We start from the raw sequence: 14,549 nt of genomic DNA, 5'->3' as shown, positions 1-14,549 counted from the left end.
AACTATTTCTGGTGGAGTTTTTGTGGGTAGTAAAGGATTGTTTATTAGGGTGGGCCAAAAAAGAGTGAAGGGAAATGTGGACTAGTGACATTTCTGTGTGGGAAACAGAACATAAATAGTTTAGGACACAGGTTCTCAAACTCGGTCCTCAGGACCCCCAAACAGTGCATGTTTTGCAGGTCTCCTCACATAATTACTAGTGAAATAATTAGCTACACCTGTTGATCTTTTAAAACATGTCAGTGAGCAATGAATACACCTGTGCACCTTCTGGGTGACCTGGAAAAAGTGAACTGTGTGGGGTCCTGAGGACCGAGTTTGAGAACCACTGGTTTAGGAGAAGAACATCCTTATAGGAAATTATCAAGGTACACGTAATCCAATAATATAAGGGTCCATTCATTATGTTAATTATCAGGGGCTAGGTGGCAGCGGTGGATACAAAGGGGTCTAGTCACTAAAGGCCCCCATACACCAGCAATCGATTGTGGCAATTCTGCAATTTGCAGATGATTGTGTATAAAAATCTGCAATGTATGGACTTCACAGATCGCAGATTGCAACCAAAAAGTGATTGGAATTGTTTAATCAGGTCATTCAACATGTTGGATTTAACAGATTGATTTGGGGCTGTAGATTGCTAGTGTATGGAGATGATCAGCAGATTTGCAGACCGTTACTAGTAAAATGATGGAGCCTTTCAAGATTGGTAGATCTGTGTTTGCTGAAAATGATCTGCATATCACTGAAATAATCTGTAATGTACACAGATCTGCCAATCTTGAAAGGCTCCATCATTTTACTAGTAACAGTCTGCAAATCTGCTGATCATGTCCATACACTAGCAATCTACAGCCCCAATCCATCTGTGACATCCAACATGTTGGACAATCTGATTTAACAATTCCAATCACTTTTTGGTTGCAATCTGCGATCTGTGAAGCCCATACATTGCAGATTTTTATACACAATCATCTGCAAATTGCAGAATTGCCACCATCGATTGCTGATGTATGGGGGCCTTAAAGCCTTGGATGGAGGTAAAAAGGATGGAGATAACTTACCAACCAATCAGTTGCTAACTGTCACCTACAGGATGTGTTTGAAAAATGATAGTTAGGAGCTAATTCGTTGGTACTTTATATCCGTCCACTTTATCTCTCTCTAAAGCTTAGTACAAAATCACTGGAGCAATCAACTGCACTACGCCCCCCTGCAGCTCCCAGCTGGCTGTCCCCAACCGAAGGGGCCAGCCCGCATGTCGGCAGGTCTGCATAGGTTCAGTTAAGGACTAAGCTCGTGCTGCTAACGCTGTATAAATTTTCAGATGACTCTTGGAGTTTAGGTTTTAAAGCTGCCTGTTTCCTAGTAATGTAAAAAAATGAGTGTCATTAAAATAATTAATTACTGCATACGTCCTGAATTCTGACAGTAAATTATCTGCTCTTTTTTTCATATTAAAATTAGAGTGACCTAATTAGAAATAGGGGTGGCATTTGTGCCTCAGGGTGTGCCCTGTATGTATCAGCGGGTGTGGTCTAATTTGTTCAGAGTTTCCATATAGGAATGATGTTAGGTTTTCTAGTGTATGGAACAGATGAAGCGAAGTACTGTAGAACCCCCCTTCAGTATTCTTTTTATGCAGGATAACGAATGGATATTCCAGGGTCTTATCCAAAAACACTTGTCTGTAGTGCAAGATGAACGTGTGCGTAGTTACTACTATAGCACTGGTGGCGCTAAAGGTCCAAAGGGAAAATTCAAAGACCGTAGAAAAAAAAAGAAGAATTGGGGTTTTGGGGTGCAAACTTGCGGAAACCCCCCTAAACCCTTTTTACACCCCCTTGACGCTAATTGCATCAAAAAACGCTAAAACCCCCCACAAAAGACACCAAAAATAGCACAAAAAGTGGGCGAAAAAATAAATAGAAGTGGGGGTACAAAATAAAAAACTAGCAAAATAGCCTTTGGGGGGGTCTGGAAGTATGGGGGAGGTGTATTTTGGATTGCAGGTGTTTGCTGAAGGTGCGTTTTTGGCGCTTTTTAAAGCTTTACTTTAGCAACTTAAAAATATGCTTGCACCCATTATCATGTACCCCAAATTTGATGGGACTACTTATTTTCCCCAAAAAAACATGCTAAATGCTATTCTTCACCCCTGTCCCAAAGACGCTAAATAGCGCCTATTGAGACCATTCAAAGACCCCAAATACCTTCAGCAGGGCTAATCGGGGGTACCCATAGTGAATCCCCATGTCAGAGCATCTTTTGGGGGGTGTCAGGCTGATTTCCCCAAAAACAACAGCAATTTTCGCCTGTTTGCGTTTCGCCGGGTCCTGTTTTTGCCGATTTGGATTTGAATGCGGGGATACACAGGGATGCGCGCGATAAGTTTTCGCCGGCAAAACCTCCGATGACGGCGAAAAGTCCGGCAATAGACTTTTCACTTGTAATCGAATACAGGCCTGAGTAGCACACAGATGCGTCCGAGGGTGTGCTAATGCGGCGGCCGATTTCCACACAACTGAGCTGCTGACTTGCAGTTTCCTGAGGCGGTGTATTTCCCGCTCTGTGGGCCTGATTTAGAGGCGGACGCTGCTGCGCCTGCCCATCTGTTGTCAAAGTTGTGGGTGCAATAATATGCAAATGCTGGTATCAGCCTTCCACTTCTGCAGTAATGTGCACCTGAATGTGCCAGCCCTGAGACGCCTACTTTCAGTGCCCGTACACGCTGTAACCACCTCCCATTCACCGCCCAGTAACACCCATCGTTTTGCCTCTCGATTACTGATACCATCGGTCCCGTATGCAATAACTCCTTTGTTGCATACACGCAGGATAGCGCATGTGCCGTAGGTATTATCAGAATATTTTGCACATACGCAGTAGCAAATAATCGCTCAACTATATGAACATCCGCATTGCGCGTGGTTTGCGTGCGCCTCTAAATTAGGCCCATCAGTGCACCATTATGACAGTAGCAGTTTTTCCACTTTAAAATGGCCTCCTGTGTGAGCAGCTGTGCGTCACTTTACCACTTTCCGCAACAAGCCCAAGTTGGCTGCGCCACACACTGTTACCTCCCAGGAAGGCCTACGAAAATTCGCAGACCCTTTGTTCAATTTTTGGCAGTATTTGGAGAGGGGATGCAATCTTGGGGCAGTGGGCCTGATTCAGACCCACTCGCTAAGCTGCGGACGCACACTTTGGGCAATTGTCGCCCGTATGCGTCATAATATGCATGCGCGAACCAGTCATTGCGTCCCTCACTCGTGCACTCATGGTACACAGACTGGACGCTGCTTTGAGTGTCAGATAGCGCCATTTGTGGGTGGAAACGGGAAGGTGCTTGTGAATGGGGTAGTGGTGCTGCGAACACAGGCGTGTCTGGCCTTCAAACGGCGTCTTATGGGTGTGCATAATTAGCAAAGTAGCGTCAGTGTACACGTCACTTGCTTGTATTTCAGCCCGGAGTGATCGCAGTGCTTGCGGCAGAGTATAGTCAACCTCAAGCGCTTCGATCTCATCCGATGGTGCTCGATGTACCAATGATTTCATGTACTTACTGGAGATGACGTGCGCAAGTGGGCGCCTTATGAATGGCTGGTGGGCGTCTGCATACACAAAGTGATCGCACGCCAAGACATAGTGGGTGTGCTGATGCCTTGCCGTGCGATTTCCTGCCTCGCTGGGTGTGCGCTGAATCTGCATAGGCAGGGTGCGAGCGAACGCATCTAGCGATTGGGTCTGAATGAGCTCCAGTATTTGAAGAAGAGAGATGGTGGAGCAGTATTTGGAGATTGGAGCAGTGTTGAGACAGTGGGCCATATTTAAAACCGCTCGCTAGATGCGATCGCTCGCACGATGTGTAGGCAGTGCTATCCCACAGCAATGCATTAGCACGCCCAGTATTTCTTAGAGAGCGATCACCCACCAGCCTGTTTTAAGACGCCCACTTGTGCACGTCATGTCCAGGAAATGTACGCAACCATCGGTGCTTCGGGTAACATCGGATGCTATCGCAGCGCTTGAGGGTGACCATACCCTGCCGCAAGCACTGTGAGCACTTCAGTGTAAAAACAAGCCAGATGACGTGTACTATGATGCTGTGTTTTAATTATGCACACCTCTAACACGCCATAGAGATGCTCAGGCACGCCTGCATTTGCACCTCCTCTCCCCCGTTTTTAATGGCCAGCCCCTGTTACCACCTACAAACAGCTTCCCCTGTCACTCACTCTGCTTGGCTGTCTATGCGCAGCGAGCAAATGCATTGTGAACTTTCACTAAGGTATGCGCACGCGCACCGCGATGCATGCGCACAATGCATACACACTGCATACCATAGGCAGCAGCGAGAGTATACATCTTAGCGAGCGGGTCTGAATGAAGCCCTGTATGTGAAGCGGGAGCAGTGTTGTGGCAGTATTTGGAGGAGAGAGCAGTGTTGGGGCAGTATTTGGAGATAGTGTTGGGGCAGTTTGTGGAGTGGTAGCAATGTAGGGACAGTGGGCCTGATGCAGAGCCGGACGCTCTAAACGAGCGCTCGCTCTGAATCAGGGCATTTTATTTTTGGTTCGGCCTCCTGGCCGCTCACATAGCTGTGGGTGACCCTCCATTTACTGCTCCAACATTGCTCCCCCTCCAATTACTGCTCCAGCAGTAATTGGAGGGGGAGCAATGTTGGAGCAGTAAATGGAGGGGGAGCAATGTTGGAGCAGTAAATGGAGGGGGAGAAATGTTGGAGCAGTAATTGGAGGGGGAGCAATGTTGGAGCAGTAAATGGAGGGGGAGCAATGTTGCAGCAGTAAATGGAGGGAGAGCAATGTTGGTGCAGTAAATGGATGGGGAGCAATGTTGGAGCAGTAATTGGAGGGGGTGCAATGTTGGAGCAGTAAATGGAGGGGGAGCAATGTTGGAACAGTAAATGGAGAATGGGAGCAATGTTGGAGCAGTAAATGGAGAGGGGGAGCAATGTTGGAGCAGTAAATGGAGAGGGGGAGCAATGTTGGAGCAGTAATTGGAGGGGGAGCAATGTTGGAGCAGTAAATGAAGGGGGAGCAATGTTGGAGCAGTAAATGGAGGGGGAGCAATGTTGGAGCAGTAAATGGAGGGGGAGCAATGTTGCAGCAGTAAATGGAGGGGGAGCAATGTTGGAGCAGTAAATGGAGGGGGGGCAATGTTGGAGCAGTAAATGGAGGGGGAGCAATGTTGGAGCAGTAAATGGAGGGGGAGCAATGTTGGAGCAGTAAATGGAGGAGGAGCAATGTTGGAGCAGTAAATGGAGGGGGAGCAATGTTGGAGAAGTAAATGGAGAGGGGAGCAATGTTGGAGCAGTAAATGGAGGGGAGCACTGTTGGAGCAGTAAATGGAGGGGGAGAAATGTTGGAGCAGTAAATGGAGAGGGGGAGCAATGTTGGAGCAGTAAATGGAGAGGGGGAGCAATGTTGGAACAGTAAATGGAGAGGGGGAGCAATGTTGGAGCAGTAAATGGAGGGGGAGCAATGTTGCAGCAGTAAATGGAGGGAGAGCAATGTTGGTGCAGTAAATGGATGGGGAGCAATGTTGGAGCAGTAATTGGAGGGGGAGCAATGTTGGAGCAGTAAATGGAGGGGGAGCAATGTTGGAACAGTAAATGGAGAATGGGAGCAATGTTGGAGCAGTAAATGGAGAGGGGGAGCAATGTTGGAGCAGTAAATGGAGAGGGGGAGCAATGTTGGAGCAGTAATTGGAGGGGGAGCAATGTTGGAGCAGTAAATGAAGGGGGAGCAATGTTGGAGCAGTAAATGGAGGGGGAGCAATGTTGGAGCAGTAAATGGAGGGGGAGCAATGTTGCAGCAGTAAATGGAGGGGGAGCAATGTTGGAGCAGTAAATGGAGGGGGGGCAATGTTGGAGCAGTAAATGGAGGGGGAGCAATGTTGGAGCAGTAAATGGAGGGGGAGCAATGTTGGAGCAGTAAATGGAGGAGGAGCAATGTTGGAGCAGTAAATGGAGGGGGAGCAATGTTGGAGAAGTAAATGGAGAGGGGAGCAATGTTGGAGCAGTAAATGGAGGGGAGCAATGTTGGAGCAGTAAATGGAGGGGGAGAAATGTTGGAGCAGTAAATGGAGAGGGGGAGCAATGTTGGAGCAGTAAATGGAGAGGGGGAGCAATGTTGGAACAGTAAATGGAGAGGGGGAGCAATGTTGGAGCAGTAAATGGAGGGGGAGCAATGTTGCAGCAGTAAATGGAGGGAGAGCAATGTTGGTGCAGTAAATGGATGGGGAGCAATGTTGGAGCAGTAATTGGAGGGGGAGCAATGTTGGAGCAGTAAATGGAGGGGGAGCAATGTTGGAACAGTAAATGGAGAATGGGAGCAATGTTGGAGCAGTAAATGGAGAGGGGGAGCAATGTTGGAGCAGTAAATGGAGAGGGGGAGCAATGTTGGAGCAGTAATTGGAGGGGGAGCAATGTTGGAGCAGTAAATGAAGGGGGAGCAATGTTGGAGCAGTAAATGGAGGGGGAGCAATGTTGGAGCAGTAAATGGAGGGGGAGCAATGTTGCAGCAGTAAATGGAGGGGGAGCAATGTTGGAGCAGTAAATGGAGGGGGAGCAATGTTGGAGCAGTAAATGGAGGGGGAGCAATGTTGGAGCAATAATTGGAGGGAGCAATGTTGGAGCAGTAAATGGAGGGGGAGCAATGTTGGAGCAGTAAATGGAGGAGCAATGTTGGAGCAGTAAATGGAGAGGGGGAGCAATGTTGGAGCAGTAAATGAAGGGGGTGCAATGTTGGAGCAGTAAATGGAGGGGGAGAAATGTTGGAGGAGTAAATGGAGAGGGGGAGCAATGTTGGAACAGTAAATGGAGAGGGGGAGCAATGTTGGAGCAGTAAATGGAGAGGGGGAGCAATGTTGGAGCAGTAATTGGAGGGGGAGCAATGTTGGAGCAGTAAATGAAGGGGGAACAATGTTGGAGCAGTAAATGGAGGGGGAGCAATGTTGGAGCAGTAAATGGAGGGGGAGAAATGTTGGAGCAGTAATTGGAGAGGGGGAGCAATGTTGGAGCAGTAAATGGAGGGGGAGCAATGTTGGAGCAGTAAATGGAGGGGGAGCAATGTTGGAGCAGTAAATGGAGAGGGGGAGCAATGATGAAGCAGTAAATGGAGGGGAAGCAATGTTGGAGCAGTAAATGGAGAGGGGGAGCAATGTTGGAGCAGTAAATGGAGAGGGGGAGCAATGTTGGAGCAGTAAATGGAGAGGGGGAGCAATGTTGGAGCAGTAAATGGAGAGGGGGAGCAATGTTGGAGCAGTAATTGGAGGGGGAGCAATGTTGGAGCAGTAAATGGAGAGGGGGAGCAATGTTGGAGCAGTAAATGGGGGAGCAATGTTGGAGCAGTAAATGGAGAGAGGGAGCAATGTTGGAGCAGTAAATGGAGGGGGAGCAATGTTGGAGCAGTAAATGGAGAGGGGGAGCAATGTTGGAGCAGTAAATGGAGAGGGGGAGCAATGTTGAAGCAGTAAATGGAGGGGGAGCAATGTTGGAGCAGTAAATGGAGAGAGGGAGCAATGTTGAAGCAGGAAATGGAGGGGGAGCAATGTTGGAGCAGTAAATGGATGGGGGAGCAATGCTGGTGCAGTAATTGGAGGGGGAGCAATGTTGGAGCAGTAATTGGAGGGGGAGCAATGTTGAAGCAGTAAATGGAGGGGGAGCAATGTTGGAGCAGTAATTGGAGGGGGAGCAATGTTGGAGCAGTAAATGGAGGGGGAGAAATGTTGGAGCAGTAATTGGAGAGGGGGAGCAATGTTGGAGCAGTAATTGGAGGGGGAGCAATGTTGGAGCAGTAAATGGAGAGGGGGAGCAATGTTGGAGCAGTAAATGGAGGAGCAATGTTGGAGCAGTAAATGGAGAGGGGGAGCAATGTTGGAGCAGTAAATGAAGGGGGTGCAATGTTGGAGCAGTAAATGGAGGGGGAGAAATGTTGGAGCAGTAATTGGAGAGGGGGAGCAATGTTGGAGCAGCAAATTGAGAAGGAGCAATGTTGCAGCAGTAAATGGAGGGGGAGCAATGTTGGAGCAGTAAATGGAGGGGGAGCAATGTTGGAGCAGTAAATGGAGAGGGGGAGCAATGTTGGAGCAGTAAATGGAGAGGGGGAGCAATGTTGGAGCAGTAAATGGAGAGGGGGAGCAATGTTGGAGCAGTAATTGGAGGGGGAGCAATGTTGGAGCAGTAAATGGAGAGGGGGAGCAATGTTGGAGCAGTAAATGGGGGAGCAATGTTGGAGCAGTAAATGGAGAGAGGGAGCAATGTTGGAGCAGTAAATGGAGGGGGAGCAATGTTGGAGCAGTAAATGGAGAGGGGGAGCAATGTTGGAGCAGTAAATGGAGAGGGGGAGCAATGTTGAAGCAGTAAATGGAGGGGGAGCAATGTTGGAGCAGTAAATGGAGAGAGGGAGCAATGTTGAAGCAGGAAATGGAGGGGGAGCAATGTTGGAGCAGTAAATGGAGAGGGGGAGCAATGTTGGAGCAGTAAATGGATGGGGGAGCAATGCTGGTGCAGTAATTGGAGGGGGAGCAATGTTGGAGCAGTAAATGGAGAGGGGGAGCAATGTTGGAGCAGTAAATGGAGAGGGGGAGCAATGTTGGAGCAGTAAATGGAGAGGGGGAGCAATGTTGGAGCAGTAAATGGAGAGGGGGAGCAATGTTGGAGCAGTAATTGGAGGGGGAGCAATGTTGGAGCAGTAAATGGAGAGGGGGAGCAATGTTGGAGCAGTAAATGGGGGAGCAATGTTGGAGCAGTAAATGGAGAGAGGGAGCAATGTTGGAGCAGTAAATGGAGGGGGAGCAATGTTGGAGCAGTAAATGGAGAGGGGGAGCAATGTTGGAGCAGTAAATGGAGAGGGGGAGCAATGTTGAAGCAGTAAATGGAGGGGGAGCAATGTTGGAGCAGTAAATGGAGAGAGGGAGCAATGTTGAAGCAGGAAATGGAGGGGGAGCAATGTTGGAGCAGTAAATGGATGGGGGAGCAATGCTGGTGCAGTAATTGGAGGGGGAGCAATGTTGGAGCAGTAATTGGAGGGGGAGCAATGTTGAAGCAGTAAATGGAGGGGGAGCAATGTTGGAGCAGTAATTGGAGGGGGAGCAATGTTGGAGCAGTAAATGGAGGGGGAGAAATGTTGGAGCAGTAATTGGAGAGGGGGAGCAATGTTGGAGCAGTAATTGGAGGGGGAGCAATGTTGGAGCAGTAAATGGAGAGGGGGAGCAATGTTGGAGCAGTAAATGGAGGAGCAATGTTGGAGCAGTAAATGGAGAGGGGGAGCAATGTTGGAGCAGTAAATGAAGGGGGTGCAATGTTGGAGCAGTAAATGGAGGGGGAGAAATGTTGGAGCAGTAATTGGAGAGGGGGAGCAATGTTGGAGCAGCAAATTGAGAAGGAGCAATGTTGCAGCAGTAAATGGAGGGGGAGCAATGTTGGAGCAGTAAATGGAGGGGGAGCAATGTTGGAGCAGTAAATGGAGAGGGGGAGCAATGTTGGAGCAGTAAATGGAGAGGGGGAGCAATGTTGGAGCAGTAAATGGAGAGGGGGAGCAATGTTGGAGCAGTAATTGGAGGGGGAGCAATGTTGGAGCAGTAAATGGAGAGGGGGAGCAATGTTGGAGCAGTAAATGGGGGAGCAATGTTGGAGCAGTAAATGGAGAGAGGGAGCAATGTTGGAGCAGTAAATGGAGGGGGAGCAATGTTGGAGCAGTAAATGGAGAGGGGGAGCAATGTTGGAGCAGTAAATGGAGAGGGGGAGCAATGTTGAAGCAGTAAATGGAGGGGGAGCAATGTTGGAGCAGTAAATGGAGAGAGGGAGCAATGTTGAAGCAGGAAATGGAGGGGGAGCAATGTTGGAGCAGTAAATGGAGAGGGGGAGCAATGTTGGAGCAGTAAATGGATGGGGGAGCAATGCTGGTGCAGTAATTGGAGGGGGAGCAATGTTGGAGCAGTAATTGGAGGGGGAGCAATGTTGGAGCAGTAATTGGAGGGGGAGCAATGTTGGAGCAGTAAATGGAGGGGGAGCAATGTTGGAGCAGTAAATGGAGGGGGAGCAAAGTTGGAGAAGTAATTGGAGGAGGAGCAATGTTGGAGCAGTAAATGGAGGGGGAGCAATGTTGGAGCAGTAATTGGAGGGGGAGCAATGTTGGAGCAGTAAATGGAGGGGGAGCAATGTTGGAGCAGTAAATGGAGGGTGAGCAATGTTGGAGCAGTAAATGGACGGGGAGCAATGTTGGAGCAGTAATTGGAGGGGGAGCAATGTTGGAGCAGTAAATGGAGGGGAAGTAGTAACTTGGGACAGTATTTGGAGATTGGAGCAATGTTGGGACAGTAGGCCTGATTCAGAGCTGGACGCTCTGACCAGAGCGCTCGCTCTGAATCAGGACCCTCCTACCTAAAAATGGAGCGGCCTCCTGGCCGCTCACATAGCTGTGGGTGACCACCCACAGCTTATGCGAGCGGCCAAAAAGATGGTCGCGATGGTCAAGACCATCGCGACCATCGGGCTTGCAACGAGACCCTGCGGTAGGGTCTCGCTGCCGCAATCCCAGGAGTGCTTTTGGCTCTATCAGTGGGGCCGGCTCCAGACGGAAGGCGTTCCCATGGGAACGCCTCCCTCTGGGCAGCAACGCCCCCGGCACACCCACCAAAGGGGGCGTGCTGTCACTCACCATCGACAGCACGCCCCCTTTGGTGCGAGACCCATAGCAACAGCTTGGCTGTCGCTATGCGGGTCTCGCGCATGCGAACGACGGAGCTCCCTCTGTCGTGCGCATGCGCATTAGGGCACCATCGACCCGCTGCGCTCGCGAGCGGGTCTGAATCAGGCCCAGTATTTGGAGATTGGAGCAGTGTTGGGACAGTAGTTGGATGGGGTCAGAGTGGTAGGGCAGTAGGTAGAGGGGGTGAAGTATTATGGCAGTATTTCGAGGGGCGAACAATGTTGGAACAGTAATTGGAGGAGGAGCACTGTGGGGACAGTATTTACAGATTGGAGCAGTGTTGGGACAGTATGTGAAGTGGGTGAAGTGTTAGGGCAGAATTTGGTGGTGGGAGCAATTTCTGATAGCAAGCCTGGGTACACAAATTCAATACAATAAAATGCGACAGAGGACTGAGGGCCTGATTCACTACCGATCGCAGTTGCTAATTTGCACGCAAACAACCGATTGTTGCGTACTGTGCATGCGTATGCATCACAGTGCGTGCGCGCGACCTGGCCACTGCAACCTGGAACAATCTGGCTATGGAGACCCTTCGCAGAGTGATTGACAGAATGTGCCATTTGTGGCTGGTGACGGGGGGTAATCGGTCGAACACAGGCGTGCCAGTGCATAAATTAGCCAGTGCGATACCAGACGCGGCCTGGGGCCTCATAGCGTGTGCAGAAGTTAGCAATTCCCGAGTGAGGTCTGACCTGCAGTCTTGCACAAAAGTATATAATCAGTAGCGGCTCCAGGCACGGGCAAGCCGCTCCGTCGCCCGGAGCGCTACTGTTTCCGGAGGGCGCAGGAAACGCCCACCTCCCTCCCAGCGCTATAATACATATCTAAGCTCAGGGGGAGGGAGTGGAGGAGGGAAGGGGCGGCAACACAGGACGGCGCTGTGCGCAGCACAGCCTAGCGCCGGCCCTGTATATAATATTTATTATTTATATTCAGGGTTGTGCAGTCCAGGAATCTTTCCTATATACTCCATTTAATGTGCTTTATTGCACATATGAGGGAAAGGAGACGCCCTCAGTCTGGATTAGCACCCTTCCTTATTGTATTATTCCTTAAACCTTATTGGTTTAAAAGCATGGAGTCTGGTAATGTATATGCACACTGGTATTGGGCACAAATCTAGGTAAGTCCTACAGGTTATATATTGTAGTGCAACTTTGGTTAATTTTTGGGGTGTGGGTCCCCCTGGATTGCTTTGGTTGATCTGTTTCAGGGCACCACAATATAACACATTTTTCTTTTATAACACCTTTTTATTTTCATTCTTTATATGTGGCAGTGGCTGCTCTTAACTATCTCTTTTACACTGCACTTTTCTTACTATGGCGGTGCCCTGGGACAGCTTAGCTGGGCCTGTTTGGGGGAGTCCTGCGCTCTGGATTTGAACCTATTATGTTAGCAACCTACCCTAAAGAGGTTACCTGGATATGGTGGGTAGGCCCATAACCTTGGTCATGATTATGCTAAAAACCTCTATTGATTGCAAAATTTTATTGCATTTATATTTTATCAATAATTTGGAGTTGTGCACCTGAGATTTGTCTGTTTCTGTGCCTGCAATGAGTCTCATCAGGTAGCACCTCCCAGTATATATATAGTCAGGTTGTGCAGTCCAGAAATCTTTCCCAGATTTGCTACAAACACTGCACCCCAATTTTTGGTCATCCTGCCAGGGAACAATTCTGGTGGTCTATTTTAAACTGTGAAAAAAATGAAAACTCATGGCCAAACCATTGCAGTTGGTGCCTCCTTGCTGGTGGCCAGAGCACAAGCTCTACCTGCTCTGCTCTAATCATGCTACATCCCTGATGACAGAAGCATGTCATACCCTGGCTAGAACAGTGTGGTCGTACTTAACATGCATGTGGCTGGTGGCCATGCACGTGCATGTCTACAGACTGCAGGAGTACCAAATACCTAGGGTTGTACCAGTTTAGGGGGCAATGTGGCATCTACCGATCTCTCCTGTGCATCCTCATCTCTTGTCTAATTCCCATGTCTCTCTTCTGATAAACCCCTTGTCTGTCTCTTATCTTGCTTGTCTCTTGACCGTATCCCCCATAACACCTAACATACCTCAAATCTGTATGTTCTTGGGACTGCAGGTGGTGTCTCAATACTTCATGGAAGTATCCTATATGTTTAACACCAAAGCAGGATATATATGCAACAGGGCCAAGGATGGCTGCCTGTTTCAGGAGAGGGCAGCCAGCTCGGCACAGGGGTGGGGGGGGAGGGGGCATGACACAATTTTGTGGGCGGGACAGGGGGCATGGTCGTGCGATTGTGTCATCACGGCCCCACCCTCGCTACACAATGCGAAGATTACCGGCATTGTGTAGCCAGGGGCGGGGCCACGATTAAGCGATACAGCTCCCCCGAGCAGCCACTTAAACAGGGGGTGAGCGGATGTCGGTGGGCAGGTTGCGCTGGCCGGGAGACTTGCCCGCTCTCTCGGGGGCGGGCGGAAGCGACACCCGATTTTTGGGGGGCTCCGGACCACTTCGGGAGGGTAGACACGTATGGGACAAGGACAACCCTAGCACCTTATGAATTAAGGAAAAAACATCTAACCAGTAAGTACGTAAAAGGGGGAATGGCCAAATAACATGATAAACATGGCCCACCTCACCACAATTATGTTAGCAATACTTGGAGCATGAAGGCCAATAAGAATACAGCCCATCAGGTGTAAGGTGGTTCAGGCAGCGTGACATTCGTAAATAGGTAGAATAAACCAGCTCCCATTCAGAATCAGAGATGGAATGCCCCAGATCCCTCTCTCACCTCAACAGTGATTTATCAGAGGGGCATAACCCTATTAGAAATGTATTGCAGGTTTATTTGTGGACATGCTCTAGGGGCGTGCAGGTGCACGCTAAGAATGATGACTTGTTGGAAATTAGCCACATATATGCAGTCTATGCAATAACTCCTGTGTATCTTGTGGACAGAAATGTGGTTGCTATTTATTTATGGTAGTGTTCATTCTAGCACCCTGCACCTGTCACAACACCTGCAGTTCCTCTTTCCTACCTAGGGTGTCACTCTCTGCTCTGGTGCTTCTTAATGCAACAAACTGAATCTCAAAAGAGTGTGTTAGAAGCACCAGTGCAGAGGGCGACACCCCAGGCAGGGAAGAGGAACTGCACAGGTTGTGTCAGGTGCAGGGTGCTAGAATGAATACTATTATATTTATTTATTTATTTTACGAGAATGTTATATACTTCCATTTTACTTTTAACTCTCCATCGGTCCCCGTGTGTAAAATGGAGAGGTGCTACTGTGTGCACTTCCACCTAGGTAAGAGGGAATCATGTAACATGGATTTCCCTGAAAGATAGAAGGATTATCTTAAATGAATTGCTGAAAAGGTGGGTACACACTAGGCAATATATTGCTCGATCATGCCATCCATAACCGATCGCAATGACCATCTATAGTGTGTATTCCCAAATCTACCCAATTGGGTAATGGGCTAATGGGTGGTCGTATTGTCCCAAATGATTTTTTGCAAATCACATGGGACGATGCCATGGATGATGCAGTGTTGTTGCATTAAGCATGTATCAATATATTTAATCGCCGTGCGGCGGCTGGTGTAGTGTGCATGGCGATGTGATAAATCGTTGTATCGCCCCATTGTTCAGGGGTGTACCCATCTTAACTAGGGATGTGCAGGCTCGGATTAGTTCGGATTTTCCCGCCAAATTCTGATTTTTCCCGCCAACAGTCGGATCTCAGAAAGAGGCAAAACGGCATCTTTCAGGAACAAACATCATCTTTCATGGACTTGATGTTTGTCTATGA

The sequence above is a fragment of the Taudactylus pleione genome, unplaced genomic scaffold (genome assembly GCF_031769625.1).
Source record: "Taudactylus pleione unplaced genomic scaffold, aTauple2 ptg000199l, whole genome shotgun sequence".
Lineage (NCBI taxonomy): Eukaryota > Metazoa > Chordata > Amphibia > Anura > Myobatrachidae > Taudactylus > Taudactylus pleione.
This window is presented reverse-complemented; position numbering follows the sequence as displayed.